General features: G+C 38.9%; 1 protein-coding gene across 15 annotated transcripts in view; it reads right to left on the bottom strand.

The window, feature by feature from the left end:
* Nucleotides 1–17,338, bottom strand: part of ALPK1 (alpha kinase 1) — a 144,215-nt gene that overhangs the window by 122,141 nt on the left and 4,736 nt on the right. For 7 of the 15 annotated variants that reach the window (XM_027103531.1, XM_027103537.1, XM_027103530.1 and 4 more), the window contains exon 1: nucleotides 10,865–11,002. The exons of 1 other annotated variant lie outside the window; for it this stretch is intronic. The gene's annotated coding sequence lies outside the window, so the exon portion shown is untranslated. Of the gene's footprint in view, nucleotides 1–5,596; nucleotides 5,711–10,864; nucleotides 11,010–17,338 lie in introns of those variants that run through there. 7 more of the 15 variants (XM_027103540.1, XM_027103541.1, XR_003432253.1 and 4 more) reach the window with 6 other exon arrangements.

The following is a 17,338-nucleotide window of genomic DNA, read 5'->3' as shown; positions in this document are numbered from 1 at the left end:
TTCCCAATTGGGGCTCCAGACTGCTGTCACTTGAGACTTCGCAGCTGCTATTTTGATCCGGAAGTAGGTGTCAGCCCAATTCAGTGATGTATACCCTGTTACATTTCCCTAATATTCTTGTTTCTTTCCTTCTAATGATCGTATATTGAAATTAAGTTGAATCACCTTTCATTAAAGAATTGATTAAAGCTATTCATGTGAAACGAGTGGTTATTTTGCCAGTGAATCCAATGAACCTTAAAACCGAAAACAGGCTTTCAGCAAAACAGAACTTCAGCAACTAATGCTGCAATCACACTGCACTTCTTGGGTCCATTCACCTTCCAATCTCTTAGTTGCCTATTTCACATTTTCTCTCCCTCCTCTACCCTCATTCTCAGCAATCAGAAGAGGATTTCCACAGACTCCCACCCCCCTCTACCAATCTAACAGCAGCTGCACCCCACACCCTGCCTTCCCATCTGCTGTCAGAGATGAATCACCCATTCTCTTTTTTTTCTTTGTGTGTGTGTTTAAAAGAAAATCAACAAATGTTTATTGAGATGTCATAGAGTACAAAATAGATTTTTAAATGCTTGAGATAAAAATCAAGGAACTGTTTATGTCAGTAAAAATATTAACTTTAATATGTTGTCTCTTGTGTATGGAAATGATGGTCTTGATTTACTATCAGTAGGACATTCCCTTTGATTTGTTTACTTAACTAGTGATTAAAAAACTCTTACCTCCTGAAACAATTAAATGGATAGTGTTGGTCTCATTAACATATTTGGACCATCTGATTCACATGGAGGTAGATAAATCTGAGAAACGTGAAACTAATAAAAACAGATAATTGCAAAATTACAAAGCACACTGGATGAAACAGGGCTAAAATCACTTGCCTATACTGCTTTGTGAGAGTGTACACTGTAACAACTCTTTTTAATTAATTTATTTTTTAAAAAAGTAGGTCACTGTTGGTTATCTGTTTTATTTTTAAACTTTATTTTATTTATTTTTTATACAGCAGGTTATTAGTTATCTATTTTATACATATTAGTGCATATATGTCAGTTCATATATCCCAGTTCATCCCACCACCACCCCTGCAGCCACTTTCCCCCCTTGGTGTCCATATGTTTGTTCTCTACATCTGTGTCTCTATTTCTGCCTTGCAAACTGGTTCATCTGTACCATTTTTCTAGATTCCACATATATGCATTAATATATGATACTTGTTTTTCTCTTTCTGACTTACTTCACTCTATATGACAGTCTCTAGGTCCATCCACGTCTCTACAAATGACCCAATTTCATTCCTTTTTATGGCTGAGTAATATTCCATTGTATATATGTACCACATCATCCTTATCCATTTGCCTGTTGATGGGCATTTAGGTTGCTTCCATGACCTGGCTATTGTAAATAGTGCTGCAATGAACATTGGGGAAGAATCAATATTGTGAAAATGACTATACTACCCAAAGCCATCTACAGATTCAATGCAATCCCTATCAAATTACCAATGGCATTTTTTACAGAACTAGAACAAAAAAATCTTAAAATCTGTATGGAGATACAAAAGACCCTGAATAGCCAAAGCAATCTTGAGGGAGCTGAAGGAATCAGACTCCCTGACTTCAGACTATACTACAAAGCTACAGGAATCAAGACAATATGGTACTGGCACAAAAACAAAAATATAGATCAATGGAACAGGATAGAAAGCCCAGAGATAAAGCCACACATCTATGGTCAACTAATCTATGACAAAGGAGGCAAGGATATACAGTGGAGAAAAGACAGTCTCTTCAATAAGTGGTGCTGGGAAAAGCGGACAGCTACATGTAAAAGAATGAAATTAGAACACTCCCTAACATCATACACAAAAATAAACTCAAAATTAATTAAAGACCTAAATGTAAGACCGGACACTATAAAACTCTTAGAGGAAAACATAGGAAGAACACTCTGACATACATCACAGCAAGATCTTTTTTGACCCACCTCCTAGAGTAATGGAAAAAAAAAAGGGACCTAATGAAACTTAAAAGCTTTTGCACAGCAAAGGAAACTATAAACAAGATGAAAAGACAACCCTCAGAATGGGAGAAAATATTTGCAAATGAATCAACGGACAAAGGATTAATCTCCAAAATATACAAACAGCTCAGGCAGCTCAATATTAAAAAAACAAACAACCCAATCCAAAAATGGGCAGAAGACCTAAATAGACATTTCTCCAAAGAAGATATACAGATGGCCAAGAGGCACATGAAAAAAAGCTGCTCAACATCACTAATTATTAGAGAAATGCAAATCAAAACTACAATGTGTTATCACCTCACACCGGTTAGAATGGGCATCATCAGAAAATCTATAAACAACAAATGCTGGAGAGGGTGTGGAGAAAAGGGAACCGTCTTGCACTGTTGGTGGGAATGTAAATTGACACAGCCACTATGGAGAACAGTATGGAGGTTCCTTAAAAAACTAAAAATAGAACTACCATACGACCCAGCAATCCCACTACTGGACATGTACCCAGAGAAAACCATAATCCATTCTCTTATGTAAAACCAATCATTCCATTCACACAATAATTCTACCCCTCTCTCTACTCAAGCACATTGATGCACATTTTTGCTCTCCTCTCTCTGCCTCTTACATCACCAAGTTTTTGCTCTCCACTGGCTCATTCTTATCAATTTACAAACAAGCCATTATTTCTTTCACCTTAGGAGAAAAGTCTCCTGACTTCACTTTCGTCAGTAGCTATTGCTCTTTGCAGCAAAAATTCCTTGAAAGAACTGTTCCTACTTGAGCTTTCAACCTGTCTTTTCCCATTCTCTTTTAAATGTACTCCAATCAGACTATTGTTCCATCACTCCACTGAAGCTGCCCTGGTCAAAGTCACTGATAACTCCACATACCTAAATCCAATGGTCAGTTCTCACTCCTCATCTTAGTTGACCTACCAACAGCATGTACACAGTCCCTTCCTCCTCTACTGCCCTCCGGGATACCACACTCTCTTGGTTTTCCTACTATCTCACTGATCACTCCTCCTCAGACTTTTCAGTTGGTTCCCTCTCCTCTCCTAGACCCCATCATATTGGAATGTGCAAAGGCTCAGTCTCTGGCCCTCTTCCTTTCTCCATCTAGATCCACTCCTTGGTGATTTCATTCAGTTCATGGTTTTAAATACCACGTATTGTTTAAAAGTCATCTGATTTCTATCTCCAGTTCAAACTTTTCTCTTGAACTTTTCAGAAACATATTTTCAACTGTTTGATATGTGCACTTGGATATGCAATAAGCATCACACTTTCAAGATGTCCACATTGAACTCCTGATCTGCCTCAGCTTATGCCTACACCCTTCCAGGAGAGTGAAATGAAAGACCAGCTCTTAGAAGAGCTGTGCATTCAGAAGATGCTGAGTGGGAGCAGATGGGGTGACTGGAAAGGATACATATTTTCGGGGAAATTTGGCCAGGGGAACTCCTTGGTTCCCTCAGGTTCACTCAGCCTTTCACTTTGTATGTGTGCAGCTTTCAGTCTAAAAAGCTTTTCCTTTGACAACCGTGACTTGGGGGAATTACGGTGTTGAGATGCTGTGGAACTTCTGAAATCTGTTGCATAATAAGTAATGCTTTTCTTTTCTTCCACTCTGACTTCCTTTTTCACACACAGTGGCTACTAGCTTGCAGGTGAGAGGTATTACCAGCCTACTGGATGCTTCCCAGTAGCCTTGGTCAAGAAGTATTTAAATTATAAAAGTCTTGAAGGTTGTGCCACAGTAATCTCTGATGTATTATTTCAGAATTTAGATTTTTCTTTTTTTCTTTTTTGTGGTACGCGGGCCTCTCAAGGTTGTGGCCTCTCCCGTTGCAGAGCACAGGCTCCAGACGCACAGGCTCAGCGGCCATGGCTCACGGGCCCAGCCGCTCCGCGGCATGTGGGATCTTCCCGGACCAGGGCACGAACCCGTGTCCCCTGCATCGGCAGGCGGACTCTCAACCACTGCGCCACCAGGGAAGCCCAAGAATTTAGATTTTTGAAACAGTTTATTATTATGAGTGCAAAAAGTGTTATTGTAGAAAATCTGGAGAAAAAGTATGGTAAAAAAGAAAATAAGAATTACCTATGGTCTCACTAATAAATAAGCGCTATAAATATTTTGATATCATTGTTTCTGTGCATGGTTATAATACTCATAATGAAGTTTTAAAAAGTGTAAGTTTTCAAAATTTGAGTATTCTTTGACTATAATTAAGCAGTCTGATTTTTGCCTCTCAATTACGATGCCTACATATATTCAGAAGTGATTTAACAAAACATGGTGACACTGTACATACTTTGGTGGCACTTCCTTTTACTATGTCCTATGGTTAACTTAGGGATGTTTACTGCATGTGTTATCTTCTGTTTTTCTTTCAGCCTTACTTTGCAACTAGACATCCTTACCACTCTGCCTGCCCCCTACATCCCACCTCTCACAGATGACTAATCCCAACCCTCATCAGTGAGTGTTAACCTTTATCTAAATTTTCCTAAGAAAAGATCTCTCCTATCGTGTATAGGGCAGGCATAGTGCACTTAATAGCAGGATGCAGGAGCCTGAAGTAAGGCCAGAACCTCCTTTGGAGTTATCTGTTCAAGTCAGGAAGGCACCTGAAGGACAAACACAGCTGCAGGTACTGGGGAAAGTCTGGTCTGGCAGGTATGTCATCTCACTTGCAAGGGATGTGAAAAGACACTGGCAGAGTTCTAGCAAATGGTTGCAATTAGAGGTGGAGGAAGTGTACTGCATGAGGTAGAGTAATGGAGTCACCCTAACAGCACAGCCAAGAGGTGGAAATAATAATTATTACCATTTATTAAATAAATATGACAAATAATAGTACCTGACTCACAAAACTGTAGTGCATATTAAGTAAGATAATGTATATAAGCCTTGTAGCAATAAGACTGACATACAGGTAGTCCCCCCTTATCCACAGGGGATCAGTTCTAAGACACCCCAGTGGATGCCTGAAACCGTGAATAGTACTGATGAAATAAAATTTGTATTTTAAAGTAGGACAAGAAAATTTAAGCATAAAATTCTCTTTGTCCGTTTGGGCCTCCTCCCTCCCCCTTTAGTGTGCCGTGTTCATCTGCATTATACATTAACCAGACCTCCTCAAAGGTGGGAATGCCTGCTCAACCGCAAAAGTCAATTTTTTTTTTCCCTTTCTTCGACACTAACGTTTTCTTAACTTGGTAAGTGAATTTTCATTGACAGTACCGAACCTTATATATACCCTACACACATTATCTATGACAAAGTTTAACTTATAAATTAGGCACAGTAAAAGATTAACAATAACTAATAATAAAATAGAACTGTAATAATATACTGTAAAAGAAGTTATGTGAATGTGGTCTCCCTCTGTCTCTTTCTCAAAATATCTTACTGTACAAATTTTATGCCTTTCTCTTTTAACTACACACTAATCATGCACTAGGGCCAAAATTGTTGCAGTCTGAGGTGTGACAGCAAAACTAGCACAAACTTCATTTTCTTTCTTTACAATTTCACGAACAGAAGATTCGTAGATCTTGCTTACCGTAGATATTAGCAAATTCAGCGCACGACTTTTTTTCCTTTCCTTATTAAGTCGAGAACTTTCACCTTTTCACTTAGAGGAAGCACTTTAGAGCTTCTCTTTGGCATATCCGAATTGCCAGTATCACTACTCTGGCTTTTTTTTTTTTTTTGCGTTACGCGGGCCTCTCACTGTTGTGGCCTCTCCCGTTGCGGAGCACAGGCTCCGGACGCGCAGGCTCAGCGGCCATGGCTCACGGGCCCAGCTGCTCCGCGGCATGTGGGATCTTCGCGGACCGGGGCGCGAACTCGTGTCCCCTGCATCGGCAGGCGGACTCTCAACCACTGCGCCACCAGGGAAGCCCATTACTCTGGCTTTTTAGGGCCACTGTTCAGTAAAATCATGGTGACTTGAACGCAGCGCCTGCCTATCATATACCGCCACCGTCGGTCTGATAACCAAGATGGCCGCTAGGTAACTAATGGGCGGCTACACTCCACAAACAGACGATCCACGCTATTCACGCCCCAGCCAGACAGCGCGAGATTTCATCACGCTACTCAGAAGGGTGGGCAATTTAAAACTTAGGAATTGTTTACTTCTGAAAATTTTCATTTAATATTTCCGGATGGAGAGTAACTAAAACCATGGAAAGCAAAATCATAGATAAAGGGGGACTACTGTACAGAATATGCTCAATAAATATGCATTAATGAATAATGGATACTTATTATTAACTATATTTAGCATTGGTGAACAGATTGTCATTTATGGTGAGTAGGAGAGAGACCTGCTTTCATGGCTTCTTAGACTTTTAGATACTGCCTGTTCATGAATTCCCTGAACTCTGTGATCTGTTCACTTCATGTTGGATCCCAGCCACACAGTAAGTCTCTTGCTCCCAGGCTCTTTCTATTCATCACGCATTAGGATACCTGGGTTCTAATTCTGGCGCTGTCACAAACCAATTGTATGAATTTAGGCAAATCACCTTTCCCTGCTAGACCTCAATTTACTCACCTCTAAAATTAGGGGGGTTTTAGAGATTATCATACTAAGTGAAGTAAGTCAGACAGAGAAAGATAAATATTGTATGATATCACTTACACGTGGAATCTAAAAAATTATACAAATGAACTTATTTATAAAACAGAAACAGACTCACAGACTTAGAAAACAAACTTATGATTACCAAAGGGGAAAGGTGGGGGGAGGGATAAATTAGGAGGTTGGGATTAACATATATACACTACTATACATAAAATAGTTAATCAACAGGGACCTATTCAATACTCTGTAATATCCTATATGGGAAAAGAATCTGAAAAAGAATAGATGTAAGTATATGTATAACTAAATCACTTTGCTGTACACCTGAAACTAACAAACTATTGTAAATCAACTATACTCCAATACAAAATCATTTTTTTTAATGTTAAGAAAAGAAAAAAATTTTTTTAATAAAATTAGGGGGGGTTGCTAAGGTCTCTAAAGTCCTTTCCAACTCTACGATTCTGTAATGCTATTTCCACCTCTCAAAATTCAGCAGCAAGTAACTGAAGATCAGTGTCGGCCTGGTCTGCTAGCATAGGAGCTACGTGGTCTCCACGGGATTTAACGTAGAATTATTTCCTCCCTAGAATGAATTCCCAAAAAGAAACTGCCAATATGACCATTTTAATGGTCACTGGCACATACCATGTTATGTTAATGGCCCTGGACCTAGATGATGCTCTCCCCAACTCCCACCCTTCAGCCCCAACCTGAACCCCACTTCAGAGATAATGGTATCTCAATGAAACCAGCAAAATGGAGCTACAATGCTTACTCTGGGATAATTCACCCTCTCTATGATTCTTATTTCAAAAAATATTAGCTACATGCTGCATCTCTTCGATTTTATGACAATTCATGAGGACCGCAGGTCTGATAAAAGTTTGATAAAGCATTTCTCTATCTATATTTTGTACATCTATAATTAGGAATTTCAACAGATTGTATTATCAGTTGAGCTCTGTCACCAAGGACCAGTGAAGTTCAAAGATATTGCACTGGTTCGGAAAATATCCACTTCTCAAGCACATTACAGCAGTATTTCCAAAATTTTAGCCATTTACATGCCACTTTCACAATCTTGACCATATCTGCATATTATCTGTAACAGTAGTTATTTAATCATTTCCTTAAAATCAATAGTAAAGTGGCTCACTTTCTTTTTTACTTAACATCTTTCTGGGCAATAATATCCATGAAATCATACATTTTAAAAGCTAATTATATTTTTAATGCACATTAAACTAAGCACAACTCAAATTTTCAGTTTGGATATGTGACACCTAAAAACAGTAATTTGTATACCATACTTTGGGCAAATGATATTAATATGTAACTGATATTTAAGCTATGATCATCTCTTTCTGTTCTTCAGACATAGAAGAATGATAGCATCAGATAATATTCTTACTTTTAAATTCATCTACTCCACTGAACTCTATAAACAGAGCAAATCACAACATCCTGAGAAAATAGATGTCACTGTCAATAACAAGAAACAGAGTCCCCCATATAGAGCGGCAACAAATACAATAAACATAAATATGGGGCCTCCCTGGTGGTGCAGTGGTTGAGAATCCGCCTGCCAATGCAGGGGACACGGGTTCGATCCCTGGTCCGGGAAGATCCCGCATGCTGCGGAGCAACTAAGACCGTGCACCACAACTACTGAGCCTGTGCTCTAGAGCCTGTGAGCCACAACTACTGAGCCCACGCACTGCAACTACTGAAGCCCGTGCGCCTAGAGCCCGTGCTCCGCAACGAGAGAAGCCACGGCAATGAGAAGCCCGCGCACCACAACAAAGAGCAGCCCCCACTCACCGCAACTAGAGAAAGCCCCTCGCGTAGCAACAAAGACCCAACACAGCCAAAAATAAATAAATTAAAAAAACCCATAAATATGGAATGAGTTTACAACAAAAGTTTGAATGTCCATTCTTGTTAAAGTTCTTCAACCCATAGAACTTAAAATATCAGGAAATAAAAGCATTTACAATGAACATTTTATTTTGAAAAGCTGTCATTCTCTGCAAAAGATTAAGGGACAGAAAAATAGTACATGTGCTGTGTTCTGGGAAAGGGGTCAGTGAAATTTTGGAATGGGAGAAGCCATGGAATTTCAGAAATATTTTGAAATGCACACACTTATTCTTAAGGAAAATTCCAGGTTCTAAACCCAAACTTAGATCACATAGCACTTAAGGGGGGATTGTTACAGCTTAACAAATCAGGTGCAAATCAGTATTATTTTATGTGAGATTTTATAATATCCATCACAATTTACATATAGCTTTTTTTAACTTCAAAAAATAATATTTTAGAGTTTAAAGTAGTTATTGTCTCTCTACTCATGCAAGTGGATGCTATAAAATTTTGGAGTCTTGTTGGGGGAAGAACTTGAAGAATTCATCTCAGACTCAAAAAGACATTTGAAGTGGAGAGTAAATTATTGCTAGAATAATTTAAAGTGTTTTGTTTCTTTTGAGGCTGCAGGTTGACAGGATTTGGACAAAGGAGGTGGGAAGACAGAAGTAAATTATTTTGGTCAGTGGACATAAAGACTTGACTTGGCTTTTTTTTTTTTTTTTTTTTTTTTTTTGACTTGGCTTTTGTTTACATCTGTTGTGTTATCCAAGCGGTAAATTAACCTACACCCACCCTTACCCAAAATAATGCACACCGTACGGTCATGTAATCTGCTGACACACCACTCAGACCTAGGGGTGCACAGCTTCTGTGGTATAATTACTAATACTCTTTTTGGTTCACTTGAATTCGAGGTCAAGGAGGAAAGAGGAGAAACAACAGAATCTTGAGACTATGATGAAGCATCATGTATAGACTTGTACAGCAACAGTGATTACATGTGAAGAATTAAAAATGTTCTTAACAATGAAGCATCAGCCAACCAAAACCGAATATTGTTTCTCATAAGAGTACTAGCTGCACTAAGTAAAAAGAAAAGGCAGAGGGAGATAGAAGCAAACAGAGATGCCATTATGTTGTGACATAAAGTCCCCTCCCTTCTGATCCTGCCTCTCTTTTCGCCCTCACCCACCTGCAAATTCCAAACAATTCTAAAGGTTTTAATCTGTGGCTTTAAAAAGTCATCCGGACCCCTAATTTTAAATGCTAAAATTGGTTAATGAAAGGACTCTTTTGAATAGAAATACGAAGGATTTTAATTTTTCATACTTTCTCTCTACATAATGCTTCTCCACATCCAGAATTCCCCTCGGGGTTCATCCCAAATGAGAAGAGCAATTTTTCAGCCTTATCTGTTTCCTGGCAAAACTATTGAGGCCATGATAAAAGTGACAGTTTCTGTTATCACTACCTATATACTCCAGGCAAACGTCCCAAGGTTAATTTTTCAAATAAGTAATCCCAGTTCCTGTAATCAAAGATCATGATTCAGTGATAAATAAAGCCAGATGTTCACTAGCAGCAGTTCTAGCAAGTCTCATGACTTGAGGACTTTATTATATAAACTTTTTTTTTTTTTCTTTTTTGGCCGCCCAGCGCGGCGTGGGGGATCTTAGTTCCCTGACCAGGGGTGGAACCTGCGCCCCCTGCAGTGGAAGCCCGGAGTCTTAACCACTGGACCGCCAGGGAAGTATCCATTATTTAAGCCTTTAAAAGAAAGGGGTTTCGGGACTTCCCTGGTGGCATAGTGGTTAAGAATCCGCCTGCCAACGCAGGGGACACAGGTTCGAGCCCTGGTCCGCGAAGATCCCACGTGCCGTGGGGCAACTAAGCCCGTGCTCCACAACTACTGAGCCTGAGCTCTAGAGCCTGCGAGCCACAGCTACTAAGCCCGTGCGCCTAGAGCCCGTGATCCGCAACAAGAGAAGCCACTGCAATGAGAAGCCGGAGCACCGCAACGAAGAGTAGCCCCCGCTCACCGCAACTAGAGAAAGCCCGCGCACAGCAACGAAGACTCAACGCATCCAAAAATAAATAAAATATTCAAAAAAAAAAAAAAAAAGAAGCTGGTTTCTTTTCTCTTCCTAATAACCTAACTTTACTGCTGTAGGTGGTCCTTCTCCCCTCCCCCTCTCTTTCTGGGGAGTTTTCAGAAGTGCAAATGTTCTTGGAGCTCCAAAGTTATTTCAATGTAGAGAAGGCCACCAGGTGGAAACAGGGTCACAATTTAAGAAAATACTGCCTTAAAAACTATGTCATCTTTTATACCCACATCTACTGAGTTTTTGTCATTAAAAGGCTGATACTCACCTTTATCTCGAAGAAGAGGAAATACACGATAAAACTAGCAAATCTAACTCTGAAAAAAGTTAATTATAGCACAACCTCCCTGAAATATACTGTTTCTCATAAACGGCCTCCGTTTCAGGAAGTAGGAATTTGAAAGAAAACATAGACTGTTATTGTCTCAGAGTTTGATTGCGCAATTCAACTCCGGGACTTTCAGCAGTTCTGGAATTGCTTAAGTGAAAGGTATTCTGGGAGTTGTATTACTACAGCAAAGTTCCTTCTTCTAAAGAAAGTGCAAGAAAACTCCTTATTTGGACTAAGTCAGAATGGAGAGCCAGTCCCCTTGAGAGCCGAGGAAAGAGAACGTTAGTAAGAAACAATGAACATGACATTGTTTGTGATCTATTATCAAAAGAAATTCATGTTACAGCACCATTCGGCGCTCCATCTATTTTAGAATTAGTGTGCAGAATTGAGCTTATTGTTACAAGGACACCTATACTACCAAGTTTTTGAATTGAAAAATGAAATTGGGATTGACATGTATACACTGATGTGTATAAAATTGATGACTAATAAGAACGTGCTGTATAAAAAAATAAATTAAAATTCAAAAATTAAAAAAAATGAAGTTGGAATTTATCTCATAGAAAATCTCATTGGGCTGACTGGCTTAACAGTGAGGACTATCAACTAGTGTTATATAGTGGATATCGTCCTTCAATCTAAATCTGCGGCTCCAAATTTTGACAAAAAAATATCAAAAGTACATGAAAAGATATTTAAATGTTTAACAACATTTTATTGGAAAAGTTGTTGACGTCAACAATATTGTAATTTCCTCAGTCCTTTCTGAGCCTGCTGGATTAAAGAAGTGTCCTCTCCAGTGAAGGAGTAAGACATTTCATTAGTAGTAATTTGATAAGTCTTGGTAAAACCTTTTTGATATAGTTCCCCCAAACTGAGAAATTGAATGACGAATAAGTGGGTGACAAAGCCTTCGGCAAGCTGGATGGTTTCCAACTCTGCTTCTCAACAAAACAGAAAAAGAAACTACTTACGTATTCAGCTACTAAGTATTTTAAGTACTAAATACTCAGTATTTAGACAACTTAAAAAAATTTTTATGATAGATCACTATGTAATTCTTAATATATGACCTTAGAAGAAGTTCAAATAACCAAATGAATTGTATATCAAAACTCTTTCTATCTCCTTTTATTTATGTAAAGAGTTTCTCTTTTCTTTGTATGCATTTTTTTTGTAGAATGCTGGTTTATTCCAGCTTTCAGTAACATTCATCCATGAACTAATTTTTAAAAACCTTATAAATCGGGCTTCCCTGGTGGCGCAGTGGTTGAGAGTCCGCCTGCCAATGTGGGGGACACTGGTTCGTGCCCCAGTCCGGGAGGATCCCACGTGCTGCAGAGCGGCTGGGCCCGTGAGCCATGGCCGCTGAGCCTGCACATCTGGAGCCTGTGCTCCACAACGGGAGAGGCCACAACAGTGAGAGGCCCGCGTACCACAAAAAAATAAATAAATAACTAAATAATAAAAAGAGAGAAAACCTTATAAATCTCACTGAGAAATGCATTTTCCATAAAATCTTATTCTGTTTAATAGTTATTCACCAGAATATATCATTTATTTTTGTCTTTCTAATCTATTATGAATTCATAATCCTTGTAATGTATAACTCTGTATTTAAAAAATTAACACTTAAAGTCTATGGTCAGAGGAAATAAAAAAGAAATTTAAAAATGTTTAATTTTAGTATGCACATGTTTTTATTGTAAAGAAATATGACTTTTTTTTTTTTTTTTTGGCTGCTTGGCTTGCAGGATCTTAGTTCCCCCACCCAGGCCCTCAGCAGTGAAAGTGCGGAGCCCTAACCACTGGACCGCCAGGGAATTCCCAAGAAATATGATTAAAATAACTTTCAAGCATATAAACTACTAATATTAGGAGAAAATTCTATGGAGAAAGTGGAAAGGAAATAAAAGTTAAAGGAGATGAATAATATAAACTTTCCAGTTGTTAAACTTGTACATGTACAAGAACTTGTACCTGTGTTTTTAAATGGATGATGGGGTCAGCAAATTACTAGCATATATAATTTCCATTGGGTACATCTAAAAGAGTTATTAAACATCTGACTTAGATCATTTGCAACTATTTAAAGTGTTGATAAAAGATGGATATCAACTTAAAAATGTGTGAGTGTTGTTTTTGTAAAATTCTGTTTGAGAGTAAATGAGCAAAAATGTTAGAAATTCAGTATTCTAGAGCCTAAAAGAGGGCATTGGATACTTGGGAATGGAAAGAGAGAAAAAGGGTACTGATACTTTTATCATCCTTATTTGAGGGATGCAATGAGGCATTTATCTTGCCTACTATCTGGACAACAGTTGAATCTGTCTCCAATAGCGATTTCTGGTAGAATTCCCAGAGCCATGGAAACACAAAGATAGAATGTCTCAATTATGATCACAATGTTGAGCTTTAGGAAGATTTCAAAGATAAAAATTCTTTGAGATGGAAAACTAATAACGCAAGCCTCAACTATTGTGAGATGTACACTCATAAAAGAAGTACATTATGAATCACTTAGAAAAACTGGTTGCACCATCATATTCATTTTTATTTTCTAGGTTTGACTATTTTCTAATCTTGACTATAAATCGCTAAAACAAGCTGATATCATTCATTTGTTCAGATAACATGTTTAGAGCATTTATATTGTGCCTAGTGTTACATTGGTGCCATGGATTCAGACTGACCACGTAAGAAATACCCTTAATGCAATCACAGCAACAGATAGATTGGTGGATATATGGCTAGAAATTACCTGGAAAGATAGTGTTAGCTCATAATATGAGAGCTTTGTGTTTAATTCTAAGGAGTTTGAACTTTTATCTTGAAAGCACTGGGGAATCATAGAAAAATTTAAGGAATATGGTAAAATCATATAACTATTTTAGAAAGAATGCTCATTGTAGTAGAAAGGTTGGATTATGGGACAAGGTTTATTCCAGGAGAAAATCATGGTAGTGGATGGATTAGAAGGCAAGACTGGAGTTAGGAAATTGAGTTAGAAGACTACTGCACTGGTCTATACTGCAATCATGACTGGGCTTAATTAATAACAGTAGATAAAAAGCAGAAAGAAATACCGGCTTCCCTGTGGCGCAATGGTTAAGAATCTGCCTGCCAATACAGGGGACACAGGTTTGAGCCCTGGTCCAAGAAGATCCCACATGCCGCCAAGCAACTAAGCCCATGGGCCACAACTACTGAGCCTGTGCTCTAGAGCCTGCGAGACACAACTACTGAAACCTGCGTGCCACAACTACTGAAGCCCACGTGCCTAGAGCCTGTGCTCTGCAACAAGAGAAGCCACCACAAAGAGAAGCCTGTGCACTGCAATGAAGAGTAGCCTCCGCTCGCCACAACTAGAGAAAGCCCGTGCACAGTAATGAAGACCCAACACTGCCAAAAATAAACAAATAAAATAAATAAAATTTAAAAAAAAGTAGAAAGAAATATTTAGGAGACAGGTTCACAGGCTTGTGTGACAGACATAGAAGTATGGGTAAACGACTTAGAGGCTGTCCAAAAACAATAACTGTAGTTAGAGTTTACCGAGGGAGGATGTGAAAAGTCACAAAGAGCAAGTGTGGTAATACCAGTATTCATGTCAGAAAAGAGGGGCCACAAACGAGATGGGGAAAGAATGTGTAGATCACAGCAGAGAAAGCAAAACAAAATTATGCTCTAAAAACAGGATTGGCTGTATAATCTGTGGGATCTCTTGTCCAAAAATTATTAAGAATTTCAAGATGGCAACAGCAGAGCCAAGCATGAGGCCCTGAGTATGGGGCCCTGTGCCACCGTTCAGGTCACATCCTCATGAAGCCAGCCCTTCCTAAAAGCCAGGTAGGTGAGAGTGGCTGGGTCATATCTCAATAAAGTGGGAGTGGTCAACAGTACCAAATGATGCAGAGAAGTGAGAAGGATGAGGATAGAAAAGTGTCCATTGGCTTGGCAGGTAGGTCAAGGATAGTTTTAACAAGAACAAATTCAGTGGAGTAGTGGTAGAAAGGAGATGAAATATTTTTAAAATCCTAGTAAGATAAATAGAGTAGAAAGAGAAACTTTCCATCTAAGCCTACATTAAATAAAATATCCAGGTGGAGCCTATTTTTGGAGGGGGTTACATTCTTTGCAAAGGTCTTCAGTGATGGAGCAATATGATCTCAAGACCAACTTAACCCTTTTATTATATAACTAACTACATAATAAACATGAAGGCCACAAACAGCAGGGAATAGTGAGATTTCTATGGGCATAATGGCCAGAATGTCATTCTGGAACTTTCTTCTCAGAATTAGTTGTCAGCACAATGATGATAAGCATAAAGAAAGAACCAGAGATGGAGGATAAAAAGAGAACTTATTCCAGGTATGGCATTTTTCTGGGGAAAGACTTTCTGTTTTATATCATGAGAAAATGAAATTATTGTATTATAAATTAAATAATGTATACTGTCTAATCACTCATTAGTAGTATAAAGTTGTTAGTTGTTAGGATGCTAGTAATTCATTAGATTTTAAAAATTAATGGAAAAGCACTGGGATTTCCCTGGTGGCACAGTGGATAAGACTCTGTGCTCTCAATGCAGGGGGCGTGGGTTCGATTCCACGCACATCCCCTAACTAAGAGTCTGCATGCCGCAACTAAGGAGCCCGCCTGCCACAACTAACACCCAGTGCAACCAAAAAAAAAAAAAAAAAAAAATTAATGGAAAAGCACTAACAAATGAAATGTAAATATTTAAACATTAAAGAGGAGGAGGTGTGGGGTTGTTATTTTCTTTCTTACTAAAAATTACACTAATAAGGAGTACTATATGACAAAGTTTAGATTTAACAAGGCAAAATTAAGTTACTTGGTTTGGAGGATATGTGACAGGTAGAAATAATGCATCCCTCCCCCCAAAACTGGCCCTTCTTTTCCTGCTTACATAGCTCTCATAATAAGTGACTGGGGATTCCAGGATCAGGATCCACTGGAGACTCTCATTATCCACTGGGCTCCTCTAATCAAAAGACCTTATTAGTGTTTTACTGTTGTCTAAAAATTACCACAAATTTAGCAGCTTAAAACAGTACCCATTAAATGATCTGTTCTATGAACTAAATGTAAAATATTTATAAATGAAGATGCATTTTAAGTGTCTATAAAATGATACTATAACTAGAGCATGGACATTTTATAAGTATTTAAGAATTTAGAGGAAAAGTAATAAAGGTCCTTTGGTATACAAAAACAAAAAAAAAACCAGCATCCATTTATTATTTCAAGGTCTTGTCAGTCAGAAATCTGGGCACATTACAGCTGAGAACACTGCAGTTCTCGTGTGAGGCCTGGGGGGACTCCTTCAAGGCCCATTCAGGTTGTTGGCAGAATTCCATATATAGGACCAAGGTTGCCAATTTTCTTGGTAGCTGTTGGCTGGGGAACACTCTCAGATCCTAGATGTCAACCACAGTTTCTTGCCGTGTGGTCTCTGTAGACAGTTCCTGACATGGATGTTTGTGTCCAGGCCAGCAGGGGCATGTGTCTCTGACTTCCTGAAGGGCTGAGCCCTTTTAAGGATTCACATGTTTAGGTCCGGCCCAACTGGATAATCTCCCTTTGGATTCAAAGACAACTGATTAGAAACCTGGTCACAGGAAGATATCCTATCATATTCATGGATTCTGCCCACACTCAAGGCGAGGAGATTTTACAAACTGTGTTTACCACAGGGTGGGAATCTTGGGGGCTGTCTTAGAATTCTGCCTACCACACAACTTCCCCATAACTGCCCAAGGAGGGGCCGGACAAATGGCCCAAGACAGCGTGACTCCTTCTCTCCCTCCACCCTCCAGGTGTCCTGCCTCTGGGGGCTCCAATTTTCTCCTCACCATCTGCTCACTCTCTTGAGAGCCTGAATTTTATTGCAGTTCTCCTCATGTGAAAAATATTGAGGCATCAAAGCATTGAGACCTTTCTCTCAGGAGATTTCTTTCATTTGGTTCTTCTTAAAAAAGCTTTTTTGTGTGTGCATGGAACCATATTGCTTGCAAATGAGACCAAAATCCAAACAGCTTGAAAAAGTACACAATGAAAAATCTCTCCCACCTCCACATTCTGCCCTCTGTCTCCCAAATTCTTTTTCTCAGACTAACAGGTATACAGTTCCATTTCTTGGATCTCTTTGTAGATAGTTCATGCATTAACAGACATTTTTCCCCCCTACAAATATAGCATTTTTGTTCTGCACTTTGGTTTTTTGCTTTAGTGATGCATCCATCAGATCTTTCCACATAGATCTAAGTTGTTTTAACTGCAGATGCTTGACCCCCAAATAGGGAGAAAGTGAAGTCTAGGCTAGTTTTCCTTCATTCTCAATACTTTGGGCCTACTCCTGTCTCCCATTTAGCAGATAAT

Source organism: Aethalodelphis obliquidens, unplaced genomic scaffold, assembly GCF_003676395.1.
Source record: "Aethalodelphis obliquidens isolate GAN/ISIS:26980383/991018 unplaced genomic scaffold, ASM367639v1 scaffold6, whole genome shotgun sequence".
Taxonomy (NCBI): domain Eukaryota; kingdom Metazoa; phylum Chordata; class Mammalia; order Artiodactyla; family Delphinidae; genus Aethalodelphis; species Aethalodelphis obliquidens.
This window is presented reverse-complemented; position numbering and strand designations above follow the sequence as displayed.